This window comes from Amphiprion ocellaris, chromosome 12, assembly GCF_022539595.1.
Source record: "Amphiprion ocellaris isolate individual 3 ecotype Okinawa chromosome 12, ASM2253959v1, whole genome shotgun sequence".
NCBI lineage: Eukaryota > Metazoa > Chordata > Actinopteri > Pomacentridae > Amphiprion > Amphiprion ocellaris.
Window position 1 is genome coordinate 26,562,529 of NC_072777.1, and position 15,096 is coordinate 26,577,624.

Below are 15,096 nucleotides of genomic sequence, written 5' to 3' on the forward strand. Positions count from 1 at the left end.
CATCCGGTTCGGTAGACAAACAAAGGTCCTAGAAATGTGGTCCTGAAACTGCAGCAGCCTCTGCTGAAGACACATGAAACTGGTTTAAATCATGGCTTTAGTTCGAGATGCCTTTAATTCTCCTCAACGCAACATATCTACATTGTCATTTTTGATCCCGGCATAAAGTTTGAACTGGTTAGAATGACGATGTAGAGCCTCAAACTGGAATTCTGCCTCATCCTAGTGTAATTTTAGATATTGTGAATTACAGTTCGGACTCAGTGCAGATAAATCTACAGGTAGAAGTGAACATTGAGGCCCAAAATTCGACTAAATTTCCACAACAAGGCGACATTTCCTTACCATTTTATCCACCACAGCAGACGCCATTACTTCTCAAATAATGACTACATTGTTTGAGATACCTGCAATTGTTATTCTGACTAAACTGAACTACAAATATCTCTAAATGCGGTTTTGACTGATCACAATAACATTACAGACATCTGGAATATATATTCAGACTAGTCACAATAGAATGGAAGTTTGTTAAGAAACAATAGTATATTTGCAAAGAAAACTGCACATCTTTTACTTGCAATAGCTTCTGACATAACTATAGAAGATATGGGTAAGAATTCCAGGTCAAGATATCCGACCAGCTCAAACTTAATTACAAATATCCAAAAAGAATAATGTAGAGATGTTGAATTAAGGAGAGTTAAAGGTAGCTTGAAGTATAACTAATCAGAATTAAACTGTAAATATCTGAAACTGGAATTAAAGCCATAATTCAGGTGCAGATATCTGAACTCACATTTTTAGGTATCTGCTGCAGTGTAAATATCTGAAATGTTCTTTTGAGCCAGGGAGAATTAAATTGCGGATATCTGCAGCACAGATCCAGTCTAGCTATTAAATGTTAAATCTGTTTGCCATGAGTACACTTCATGATATTGTATCTGTTTTTAAATTCTCCGGAAATCATTTCCAAATGCAAACAGACGGAGGAGATCCTTACGAGAGCACAGAGCCTCGTTGACCTACATGTCAACACGTTGTAGCAGCGGAGAGGCTGTAATTACCAGCCGGAGAGCGTTACAGTATCTGACGTCACACATCATCATATTCATTCAAGATCAAGTGCAGCAACAAGGAGGAAAGAGAGGACAAGAATATTTAAAAACACTAAATATACCTCCCCCGGCAGCCAATTCGTCCAATCACTGAGCCTGAAATGAGCTTTACCCTGCCTCAAAAGATTTATTTACATTTAAAAGCAGCAGGAGATGGAACAAAGTGCTGTATTGATAAAATGGTAAAACACAGCAATTCAAAACTAAAAAAAAAGTCAGTTGAAGTCAGAGTGTCAAGATCTACTTCAGTCTAATGCCAACAAAAAAAGGCCAGCCTTAAGCTGCCAAGACCATAGCATTTGATTGTTGTTTTTTTTTTACTTGATAATGGCCTAATTATGCTAATTATACAATTTTCCTAACATGCATCTCTCAGCAACTGAGCTAAACTGAAGGACAGAAACTAATATTTGGGCAGAATAAACACTTAAGATCATAAGTTGTCAGAAAGTAGCATTTTATGTGGAATGAACCTTTAATGCAATCAATATATGGAGAGAAAGTACTATTTGGGTGGAATAAACCTTTTAAACCCAAAGTACCTTCACAGGAAGTAGCATTTTATGTGGAATAAACCTTTAAATGCTATAAATACTTGGAGAGAAAGTACTATTTGGGTTGAATAAACCTTTAAAACCAAAAGCTGCTAAACAGAAACAGGTATTGTACATGCAAAAAACCTCAACAACTGTAAATACTTGGACAGAAAGTACTATTTGGGTGGAATAAACCTTTAAAACCATAAGCTGCTAAACAGAAACAGGTATTTTACGTACAAAAAACCTCAACAACTGTAAATACTTGGACAGAAAGTACTATTTGGGTGGAATAAACCTTTAAAACCATATGTTGCTTGACAGAACGAAGTATTTTATGTGCAACAAACCTTAATCACTATAAATACATGGACAGAAAGTAGTATTTGTGTGGAATAGACCTTTAAAAACAAAACCACTTTCACAGACACTGAAATACTGAAAATACCGCCTTCTGCAGCCAATTCGTCCAATCGCTGAGCCTGAAATGAGCCTTTCCCCGCCTCCATCGACTGTCAATCACACTCTGATCCATTCAAATGTTGTCATTTCTATTTAAAACAACTAATTCTCAGCTTTTTTCCCTTCCCCAAATCTCCCCTCCTCTCTCAGTTACACCCTCCCTTCAATTACTCAGCCACAGATGCTTACAATAACACAAAAAAAGTTTTGTAAATCCAATAATAATCCCATGTGGGCTTGTAAACGAGAAAAGCACTAGTCAACAATGTAAGGCTTTGTTTGTGCTCTCCTTCCTCTCCCACGCCGTCACACTGTATGTTTTCATGTGGATCCTGTAGGAATGTAAATACAGCAGCCGTCCCACCGCTCATATGAGCTTCAGCCCAACCAGCTGCTGATATGTTAAAGTTTTAAACATCTGCATTAGTTTCTGAGTCAAGATGAAGCTTTCAAGTGTCTTACAGGCTCCAGATGTCACCACAAAATCTGAGAAAGCTGCAAAGTGCTAATTTTAAGGACTGCAAAGGGTTATTTTTAATATTATGAGTGCTTGTGTGGGTGTGTGGTCAGAAAATAGTGCTGTAAGAAAAGTTATATCAAGTTTAAGGTCAAAAACGTCACCTACAGTCCTAATGACTGCATCTGAGTGAGTTTTATTGCGTGTATATTCAGCCGTCCTCAGGCTGTTTCATTTTATACTCATGAAGAAGAAAAGTTAATAGGTTTCTAATTGTAATCAGAGTAAGCTGCAGCAAGAGTGAAGGAGTTTAAGTATGTTGGGATCTTAGCCATGCTGTAAAAAATAAACAGTTTTTAACGGTAATTTTTTAAAATATTTATTGTTGTACAGATTTTCTCAATTTTCTTTAATTACTGATAATATTCTAAAAAGTATACATTACATAAAAAGTATACATTTTCACGGAAACCATACAGAAAATCAAGCAAAAACCATAAATAAGATCCACATTAAAAATCTCAGTTTTTATATATAGCGATTTATTTTTGACTGTAAAATCAAAGTTTTTATTGTATGTAATGCTGCAATTTTGACTAACTTAGTCCAATTTCAGGATTCTTGGAAAACGCTGTATTTGTTTGTTTTTTCTTTTATTTCCAAGACAAGACACAGCAACAGAGTTAGTTCCACATGTGCACAGCAAAAACAGCAGAGAAACACCGACAAGGATGATTTGGTTGCAATAAAAAATCAGTTGCATGAAAATATTTCAGCTGCAGAAAGAATGGCCATGAACTGGTTCTCAGTCTGCAGTGTCTTGTGACTTAAAAGAGGCAACACATTTGTTTGACCACTTAACTCAACAAAACAAAGCTCCACATGACAAGTGCAACAAACAGCTGGTGTTACACCGTATGGGAGTTTTTTTTTTTTTTTTTTTTACTCCGTCAAGGAGGTGGAGCCTCGGCAGAGTTATATGATAATCTGCGTTGGTTCGTCTGTTTGTCTGTCTGTCTGTCTGTCAGCAACATTACTCAAAAACGGAATAACGGATTTGGATGAAATTTTCCAGGAAGGTCAGAAATGACACAAGGACCAATTAGATATGATTAGATATTGGGAGTGATGCAGCTTATAGTCTGGATCCACAGATTTGTTAAAGATTTCTGTATCATTACAGCCACACTGTAACTATGACTACAAGTGAGGCAACTGACGATCACATGATTGAGATCCTACTACAAATCGACTGTTGCAGACTTATCTTGACTTATCTGTCGGAAATTATACAAGAAACAATTGATTAAATTCTGGGGGTGTTTCGAAGTCCCATCAATTCCCGCCTCCTGCTACACATTTAGGTCACGCGATTCGGTATCCGTACATAACGTACACATGCGTAACACACGCCTGCGCTGAGCACAAGGTCATTTTATTTGTGGGTACATCTGTATTAAATAGCCACATCCTATAGTGCCGTGATTTCTGCCACGACTTTTTTCAAGATTTCAGCTGTTGGAAATGATACGGCTGAGCAGCCTTGGCGGAGTACTGCGCTCTCTGAGTGCTTTTCTTGTTAGCAATGCAGACGCACCCTCTGACAAAATCATCTCAGCTGTTCTAGAATGATCGATTCTTTCCAAACTCAGCCATTCAAGTCACCTGTATTTTTTTCATATCATAATATATATATATAGATTGCAGAAAAACTAAATATGGCATCGTCAGTTTTTTCCATCTTTATCGTGTAGCCCGAGCTTAGATTATACCTCCCTGTGGTTGTGCCATGAACATGCTGTTGTACTAATACATGCATGGTAGCTTGTGTATCTATACATTGCGGGCATGCACACTATTGACATTGCAGTGTTTGGCCTTGCGGACGTACATTTTGCAGAAGGTCCTGTGTTGACTCTTGTAGACTTGGCAGAATAGTTAGATTTACATATTGTGGACCCAAGTGGACCCTCTAGGTTAAACACTGGGGATATGGCCCTTTCAGACAGCACAAAGTGTGGCTTTAGCGCACTGCTTGGATGGAGTTGTCAAAGCACAGATTTCTGAAGGCTTGCTGACTGGTGTATTGTGTGTGCACTTTGTAGCAGCAAACCATTGAAATTAACTGGTTTCGGAGTGCTTTTTGTGTGAAAGGAGTTTTACACTGAACGAAAAGGGCTCACAGAGGTACCATGAGGTAACATACAAGGGTATTTTAAAAAGTTCTCTATCTCACCAATGAATGTCACAGGAGAAAGATTGTTCTAGCACAACGTAGTCTCCTTTATCTTCACTGCTCTTGGTCTACCGATGTTCTAGCTTCACTAATGAAGGCCAAATCTCAAGCCTCCAGATTCTCTTCAACCACATGCACAACGTCTTCATCAATCTGAAAATGGCGGCCACACATTGAGTTTCAGTTTGGGAAACAGGGAGGTCAGGCAGGTTCATGGCTGATGCTGTGTGGACGGACGCATTGTCTTGGAACCACAGCAGCAGCAGCAGCAGCAGCAGCTCTAAGCGTTCCTCTAATTTTTTATTTGATTGTTTCAAATGTTTGAGCTTTCGTGGACAGTGATACAAGGCTGTATAGTATACTGTTATACCCCAAAATGGAAGTTAGGCTCCTTGAGTCTGGGTGAGGTTGAGAGCTTTAGGAAGTACCCTCGTATTGTCAGTGCTGGAAATATGAATGTTGTAGATTTTGTCATCTCTCCAAGTTCATGAGAGTCCAAGAAAACTCCATTGTGGACATCAGCTCAAAATTTGTGTCCGTGCAACAATGATGCTACAAGGGCAACAGCGTAGATGACAGATGGCACTTAGGGCTGGCCTGAATAGCAATTTCTGGACTCTGGATATTTGGCACGATTAATGATGAATATCCGAATATTCGGAGATCGTATTGTAACGTCTGACAGGAGGGGTGGGGGGACAAAGGGATGCTGAATAAATATTCGGATACCACCGCAATGACTGAATATTCGGATATTTGGATATTCGGGTCCAGCCGTACTGGCAGTAGTGTGTATGTGCAGAATATGTAGATATGAGCGACTGTGCATGTATGAAACTGACTCCTACAGGTAGAAGAGCAGCAACTACATGGTATCTGCAGCTGTCTGCGTGCATGTCTTCATTGGATTTTGATCAATGCTTTGACCAATGTTGAATTAAATTCATGCAACTCCCTCCTACACACACGAGCCAAGGTACCCTTCAAGAAGCATATGAAAAGTTCATATGTTCATGGTTTCTTCTTTGTTAATGCTCCATTACATGCTTTATATCTATGTCAGAGTGAATATTAAACTGAATGCACTCTGTCAGAGAATTCCGACATTTCCCCCCCAAACTGTTCAGTCCTACAAGCCATCTGAACAAATAAAGAGCTCCTTGTCTGTCTTTCACATTTTGAAGATTTTTGTTCCAAATATCTGCCCAAATGTCTGCATTCCATTCTCTCCACCTCTCCTCATGCAGCTGGTGGATTTCTACTGAACCATTTCCAGCATGTAAACACAGGAAATGACACACATGCCAACATCTGCAACGTTTTTGCTGCTGCCCTGCTCTCCCTGTTCTGCAGAGGACCTGGAAAAGTCGGGTGATAACCTCTGAACATCTGATGTTTATTTACAATGAAGGGAATCCAGACTTGCTTGTTGAAGGGGGACCAGACTTCCAAAGAAGCTATTTGTGCGGGAATGTTGCATCTCCTCAACTTTGAATATCACCAAAATGCTGCTTTTTGCTTGTTGTGTTTCCCCCCAAACATCCAGCTATTCCTCTTTATCATCAGCTGATGGCACCGCGCCTTGTTTCCTTCCATAAACACACGCATGCAAACACACAACTACACGCTTCCTAACGCAATCCATTCACTCCTGTGCTCTCTCTCCCTGCCTCTCTCTCTCTCTTCTGTTAAAGCTTCTCACATTCCCACAAGCGTAGAAGCGCTTTGGAAGAATTGGATGAAGCTGCTCGTCTCCACCTCACAGGACTAAAAACACTCATTTTAGCTGATTTGCTTATCATTAACAAGGTGTTAAAGGTATTTCCTAATCGGGCTTTTTATATTGTTCTGCTTTTTTTCAAGTTTTTGGACGCGGATTCCCGGATAACGAGAGTTTTACGCATTTCTCGGATCCAGCCAGGCAGCCACGCAGGAGGGACTTCTTCTCATCAGCTGCTTTCTCGCAATAAAACTAGGAATACGCTCTCTGCGGGGGGATTACAAGACGACTTTAAATAGGCACAGTGCGTTAAAAGGAATAATTAGTGGCCGCCTCCATTGTCTCCAGCGCGCACACGCTCCGTTCTCTCCATATGGCGTAAAACGCGCCGAATAAAGTCTCCAAAAGAGGCACTTTGGCAGCTTCAGGTTCCAGTTTGATCCGGACAAAGTGTACAAATGACAAACCCTCGTCTCCGTTGAGCAGCTCGGATGTTGGTTCCGACCCTGAACGGGAGCTGAACCGTCTCCTGTCAGCTTCATTTCCTCCTTCATGGCTTTTCTCTGGATGTAGAGCGGATCATGGCTCTTTTACTTTCCTCCAGGTCGCAGCATAATCTGTCTGCCTGATGGTGAAAACACTGCTTTTGTAAAGAAAAGGTAAGCACTCGGCTGTATTTGACCTCTCTGTCTTTTTATTTGCATGTATATTTAATGAGCTTTTGTTGAATATTTCATGGATAAGAAAGTTTAACATCACCCACAGGCTCCTGACACGATGATTAGTGGCTCCATTTGATATCTTTCTGCTGAAATCTTTAGTATTTTTTGTGTTTATCTAAGAGGTGATCCTGTGATCCCTCAGTGTGTCATCCTGCTGTTTCTATATTTTAATTGGCAAATAAGACATGGTGTCAGTATTTATGCCTTTAGAGGTCATTTTCAGTGTCCTTTTAGTCATAAACCCCCATACTCCACATTCTGTTTGATATTTTTTTCACATTTCTACAAAAACAAGTAAATGTACGCTTCCAGATTCCTTTCTATCTTTTTCTTCTCCTTCAATGGAAAATTTCTTTATCTGTGATTGTGTAACTACTTTCAATAGTGGAAGTGCTAGTTACAGTAGTTTCTTGTAAAATCCATCCTCAGGCAACAGTCGCACTGTCACATTTTAATTTTGAGGCAAGACAAATGCTTAGAAATAAACTCTGTGCGTAGCACACATGGAAAAAAACCTCTCCTGAACATTTACTGGACCTGCAGGTGTAAATGTGAAGCAGGAGGTTGTAGAAAATACTATAAAGGACAGTGGTGAAAAGTGAAACTAGAGATTTCTGTAACTGCACAACAGCTGCTAGCAGAGATACCAAAGAGTGTATTCCAGTATCCATACTTCCCGTAATGTATAGTATGCCCCTGTACTCAGCATATCAAATGCAGTATCCCAAATATACCAGTTTTTCCAACAGCGTCTGGTTGGATTTTGCAGCCAAAATGCTTCTCCGGTCATTCTGACCCACAATCCTCGGCTCAGCTACATCTCATGCAGCTATAAACAAGTTAGAACCACAAAGAGCACAAAGACAGACTGTATTTTAAACTACAGCCAGTAAAAGTTTATGTCCCTTTAGCACTTTGTGATGGCAGCAGCTGTTACATGTATTTAAAGTACAAAGAAAAAGTATATGGAAAGTAGCCAAGGTCAGCAATGCCTGCAATTTATTATCTATGTTGAATTAACCACTGGGAGTCAAGGCTGATGTTTTTGTTTTGTTACAGGAAATGGTCACTTGATAAGTGAATTAGGGAACTAATGTAATAAGAGTTAAGACCCAACAGAAAGTAAACATTGTTGTCTGCGTCATGGTTTCTGAAAGTTTCCATCCAACAACCCAAAAGTCGACATTTTAGGCTCCAAATAGTCCAGAATAGTGTAAACACTAATAGTAAACATACCAGAAGTTCTGTGTTTTAAAGATAAAATGAAGTAATGCGGCTGTAGCCCACATTTCTGGTCCATTACCAGTGTAGCGGATAAGTCAACATTTAGAGCCACTGAGGTGCTGCACATGGATCATCTTAATAATTGTAATTATTGAGTTCCATAAATCAGAGAGACTAAATTTGCTGTTGAACACTTTATCGATTTATTGCTTCAAACATGTTCCATAGTAAACAGCAAATAATTACCTACAGAAGCACAAGGAAATATTGCAGGAACTTGCTGTCTCAGTGGTCAAAAAAGTGTTTAACTTTCAAGCTTCAAAATCTCGGTCCATACTAATAAAGATATTGTCTTCCTCTGTTCAAAAAAAGAAAAATATAGATCTACATGGCCATTGTTTTACAAAATATCTGTACTTGTGCACAGGAGACTGCACAAACCACCTAAAATGACTGTTGTAAGCAAGTGGAGCCAGTTTACATCAATTAAATCAGTAATGCTGCTGCGTTTTTAAGTTCAGTTTAAAAAATGCTTAAATGTAGACGCAGGAGGCCATTTACAAAAACTAAAGTCAAGTTTTAAAAATTAGAGCTGATACAAAAATAACTTTTAGTCCAAGAGGGAAATCAAAAGCACAAAGAGCAGGCAAAAGTTAACCAAAAATCAAAAACGGAAAGTAAAGCACGAAGAAAAGCTCAAAAACTAAACAAACCAGGATCTTTATGAGGAACGCAGGCTGGTAAACACACCAACCGTCAACTACAGCATTCAATCAGGTGACAAGACACTAGTAAATAATATCAAGCAATATTAAACAAGAAATAAACTACAAGCAAAACAGAATTACCAAAAAGCAGACAAGAACTTTCTGTCACTTCATCACATCTGCAGACGTTTAACTACGATTGCTGAAGACACTGAAATACTGGAAACAGCAGAAGCAGAAGCTCTAGTTTCCTGGTGAAGTGTTGCAGCAAAGTCAAGTTAAGTGGAAAACTTGTAACTGCTAGTGCTAACCTGATCTCACAGGGTCAGACCATTCTCCTCAGCACTGTGTAGAATGGTCTGACTGCCCCTCATAGTCATTCTATAGGCAACGCAAAGAACAGGATTGTTTTGGTACAACATTTGCATGCAGGAAAGTGAAAACTGTAAAAACTAGCTTAGCAGCCTTCCAAACTTTAAGCAAAACTTTGAATTTTCAATGTGAAGTTGCTGCTTTGGGTTTGTTGTTGTTGTTGTTTCCATTAGGGGATAGTAATGCATAAATAGCGGAAGGGGAGGAGAACGCCTCTTGAAATGTTTGGACATGTTTGGCACATTTGTACTTAAAATCTACATCTGAGTGGTGCACTGTGAAGCAAGATTTATGCGTTTTCAGTGTCCTGAGGGAAGAACCCCATAACCTGCTTTGGAGGATTCATGAGCAATACAGATTCTTACCTGAGGAAAATAGCTTCATTTGCAATCCTGTTGAGCTGTACATTAGTAATCACACTGAATGAAGTCACGTAGTTACAGTAGACATGTTGCCTCAGGACCCTACATGTATTCAATTTGTGATGCAGAAAATGCATAAATATGTTTTTATGTTTGGCCCTAATATGCTGCCAAAAACCATTTTCCACTACTGGTACTGAATTAATTAGTCTTTTGGTATTTATCACAGAGAATACTCAATCAGTAACATTAAATTCCTTTTAAATTTCAAACCTAAATGTCAAATATAATGTTTAAATAAATAAAGTTTATGGTTTCAAAGGTCTAATGTGCAGCTGTCGTATTATTAATAAGCAGCTGCATTGAGAGATACTGAATGGGGAATTAAATATATTAACTTACATGATTGACAGTCTTTTATCAGCATTCCTCATTTGGTCTCAGTTGATACCATAATACATTTTTATATATGTTCATAGCTATTCACATGACGCATCAAGTGCCCTCTTTTATGGGAGCATGCACAGTGCCTGATGAAGAAAACCTGGTTAACAAAGAAAACTGCTAACCACTACTGATACATATTGATTGTTACAGTGACATCATGCCGCTATCTCACAGTGATACAGAAATCTTTAACAAATCCGTGGATCCAGACTATAAGCCGCATCACTGCCAAAATCTAATCAGGTGGTCCTTGTGTTATTTCTGACCTTCCCTGAAAATTTCATCCAAATCCATTAGTCCATTTTTCAGTAATGTTGCACACAGACAAACAGATGGACAACCGTACACCGATCGTCACATAACTCCACTGTTCCTTGACAGAGTAATAAAAGTCTAGCTATGTGAAACTACTACACTCCTCTGGTGTATCAGGTTCGTGCTGACCAAACCTTGCTATTGTTTCAGATACGGAGTCATAACACAAAGTTCACAAACCCTCAGTTTAACATGTCCACACAGATACAACAAAACTAAAGTTAAGAAGATATTTAACCCATTTACACTGATCGGCGTGAATTTGCTTCATACCACTTGCATTCAGACTACAGCCAAGACAGCATATCCATTCCCCTAATGCCGGTTTGTGCATATTCAAGAAGTACCTAGGAACCTTTGGCAAACACTGGTTTCTCGTAGGACAGGTCAGAATAGGATTTAGATTATTATATCGCTGTTATCATTATTATATACCTATTGTATGTGCTATAGACAAATTAACAATCTCCACTTAATTTAGCATCAGCTTGAAAGCAAGAACACAAATAATTAATATTTTTCTAGAATTCTAAATAACTCCAGGCGTCAAGGGTTTAAGTAGTTGAAATTCTGTTTGGGTGTAGATTAGAGGCCGAAACGTGCAGAAAATTTGCAGAATATGCAAATTACAATGCACAAGGCCTTAAACCCAGACGTGATGAATGTGAAAACGGCCTTCTAGTGTAAAAACTGCGAGGGTCAAACCTCCTAATGAAGGAACAGTTTGCAAGTGCAGAAGCTCTTCAACCAACAGATGCTCCGTCGCTGGTCTTATTGTGCCGAGTGAACAAAATGATGCTGAATTAGGAGTAACTCTCACCTTGAGGGCTGTTTGCAGGATGAGGGGAACCGACTGAGCCAAATGGATCATAATGAGACATCTTCAGCTGCCAAACATGTCGCCGAGAACCGATCTGTGAGCACTTTGAGCATCATTAGGAGGTTGGGCGACGTGTCGGCTAATCCTCCTTCACAGATATCACACTTAACAGCTGGATTATCCTATTGCGATGCCTCTCTGGTACCTCTGTCAGCCCGAAGATATCACAGACAGACTTGTTCGTGGAGGCTCCAGAACGGATCTGACAGTGGAAAAAAATTGCTGATGAAAACAAAATATTAGAATTTTATGATTGCTGTAGAATGTGGTTCCTGCAGAAGTCCCAGGAGTCCAGCTTTAGCAGCGCTGCAGGGCATGTGAGGTCAGCTCCTGCCTGAGGATCACTGTGGGGGACTGACTGATAATCAGGCAGAATGAGTAATTTAGCTGGAATCAACATGGGGCTTCCTCAAGAGCAAACACAAAAACACATGCACACGCACACACACACGCCTGGCACGAGCATCCCATGACTCAATTTAAAACTTTATTCAATTGATTCAGCGTGAAGGATGCGAGACGCTTTTTTTTCCTTTCTAAAAAAGCAGCATGTATCATCAAAATAATGAGGAAGGAGAAGATGCTGAGGGAGGTGCAGCATCTGACACCGCATCAGAAAATGTGCTACCGAAAGGTCAGCGGGAAAACACAAAGTGACATATTCTCCAGACAGATGAGTCACTCCTGACCGTGAGTCTGTAGGAGTGAAGCGCTGCACTAACACACATTTGTCATCTGTTTTTTTCCCCCTCCTCTGCTTGATCTTTTTTTTTCTTCTTCTGATACTCTATCTGGTCCCTTCAAAGAACATCAGATAAAACGGATGAAAAATGTTGTGAAGCAGCTCGACATTGGAAGACATGATGAGATGAAAGCGGGTTTCTTTCATGCACAATTGCTCAAGCTTCTGCTCAAAATCGACTGTACGTTTTGATACAAACTGACTCATTTGTTGGCGTTAAAAAAAACTCACTACATCTTTGTCATTTTTATTGCTAATAGACCTTTGTGACCTTGTGTAACTCCGAGCTCGCTTTCAATAAAAGCAAAGGTCAAAAGCTGCGTTAATCCTTATTCACACAGGACTAGAAATTCCTGGAGACCTTTAGTGACTTAGAATAATTGCAGAGGTCGTCTGTGGTCTTAATCCAGTGCAAATCTGACATGTAAGTTCAAATTCCTCTGCAAATTAGTCCTGTGCACATCAGAATCTCTGTATTTGGGGGCATTTTATTCAATTTTTTTTGCACATTTTATTGTTTTCCCTGCAATTTTCTTTTGCTTCTTTCATACCTGAGATTATTAATGAGAATTTGGAGCATGAAAACTCATTCACAGAAAGATCAAATTCATCAGATAAGCAAAATCTCAGTGGATGTTGAGATGGATGACATGGCACGAAACAGGAGTAATTATGTTTTCAGGTGTAATGTTTGTAAATATGAGTAAAACTTTATAAAGTGTGAAAGCGCTGGATGTGTGGTATCATTTTAAATCTTTAAAACTTGAATTTTTCTGAAAGCTACAAACTTAGCTTTCAGTATAATGTGAAAATGTTAGAAAAAGCCGAGCATGTCTGGTTCGATTCAGCCAAAATTGCACTCAAAATCTATTTTATGATATTGACCTTGTGCAGCCAGCCACTTTGTCTAATTTTTGTTTCGTGCTTTTTTCTTTTGTTTTTTAAATCTGCTCACTTTGGCCAGCTTTGGTAAGCCTTCTGTTCAGACTGCATGGCGGAGACCTTTTGATTTTAGTTTTCCGTTATGTAACAAGTCTTTCATTTGACAAAAGCAAGAAGTTCAGCAGAGTAACTCCTTTCATTCATTTAATCCTTATTGATTTTACCAAAGAAAATAAAATGAAAATCTTGGTCGACTGAAGTTGTGCCTCCTCGTGTTACATTTGAGCAGAATCAGACTCACTTCATCCTTCTGCCTTGAGTCTTTATTCCTCAAGTAGTTGTTGGCTTCAGGTTTAGTGCACAGACAGAGCATCAGTGTAGTCATTTGTCACATGTTCTGCAGGAGCTCGTAATTATTTTGCAAAATATCACATCTCTCTTCAACCGATGGGTTGCGGGGGGAAAAAATCAGCATGTTATTGTAGATGAACTAAATGTTCCTCAGAGTGACTCTACCTGCAGCCTAATTGGCCTAAATTATTTCTAGATCAACATTAAAAGCGTGCATTTGAAGCATATTAAACATTTAAACCTGGTTAACCTGAAAGGATAAGAAAAGACTCGGAGCAGCTGCGCATATTTATCTGATTTCTGAAAATATATCAACTGGTGATGCAGCACAGGAACTATTGAGTAATAAAACACAGAACAAAATACAGAATCACTTCTTTAACAATGTCAGTTTAGGACAGTTGATACTACTGTGTTTGCATCCGCAAGGGTGCACATGATGTAAATTTCGTCATCCAACCTGAATTTCAGCAATCCACGCCTTTACAATTCTTCATTAACAAAGTTGGAATAGTAGTAGTCATGGTCAGACTTTGTAGGAGCTTAGATTTGCACATGGTTTCCATCAGCAGAGCCCAAACACAGCAGGAAGTTCTAAAATCTCCAGATATCCTGTGCTATGTACGCTAACTGGGTTCAACGCACCTCAGGAATAATCGCATTAACACGGAGTTACAGGGTCATTCCAGAATTGGAGGACATTTGGGCTTCAATGTTTTATTTGTTGTTTACTAACCCTACTCTAATCGCAGTAACAGGGTTGCTAATCCATGCTAATGTTAGCTTTTCTCAGGAGTAGAAGCTAGTCATTTAGCTAGCTGTTACTGCTGACCAAGAGGACAAACTTATTGATGGATGAAAGTAAAAAGAATTAGTCTTATCCTGATTATATGCATAACAGGGTTGCATTAGATAGAGTGAGACATTCATACAATGTATGAAAATCTGAAAAATAGAAGAGAGGACATAGCTTTGCTCTACCCATTCTTTTGGAAAACTATTTGATGATGTCAATTCCAGCATATCATGCGATTCACTGGTTTCTTCTTCTTCTACCAGCTAAAAAGGTTATGCTAACAGGGTTGTTGTGGGACACACGTTCCATGCAAAATAATCGTTATTTAAAAAATTATGTTGATGAATTTTTTTCCCCCACAATTACAAGAGACTTGAATGAAAAAATAACATCAAACAAAGGAGATTTACATTTCATTCTGTTTTATTTGAGATTCAATTTGGTCATCAGTGGGGTGGGACAAGAGGAAAATGGAATTTTATGGGGAACTCTAGACTTATGTGGTATTAAAAGATATTTTTAAACATACCTTTCTCCTAGTTTTTTTTTAGATTTGGTCTCAGGACAAGTACACTTACATAGCAACTGCAGGTTTTAGTATTTTGTACATGGATTATTTGAAATTTAATGGGTGGGACGTAAAATGTCCTCCTCCTATTCTGGAATGACCCCACAGTCCAATCTGAAAGCAGCTGCTGTATCCTGTAAAACATGCAGTCACAGCTTTTTTTTTTTTTTTTTAAAATACACATCCTTATTTCTCTAGA

At 39.0% G+C, this 15,096-nt stretch overlaps 1 protein-coding gene across 1 annotated transcript in view; it reads left to right on the forward strand.

The window, feature by feature from the left end:
* Positions 1-6,205: 6,205 nt before the first annotated feature.
* tmem200a (transmembrane protein 200A) overlaps positions 6,206-15,096 on the forward strand; it is a 29,183-nt gene continuing 20,292 nt past the window's right edge. The window contains exon 1 of the mRNA XM_023278800.3: positions 6,206-7,188. The gene's annotated coding sequence lies outside the window, so the exon portion shown is untranslated. The remainder of the gene's footprint in view (positions 7,189-15,096) is intronic.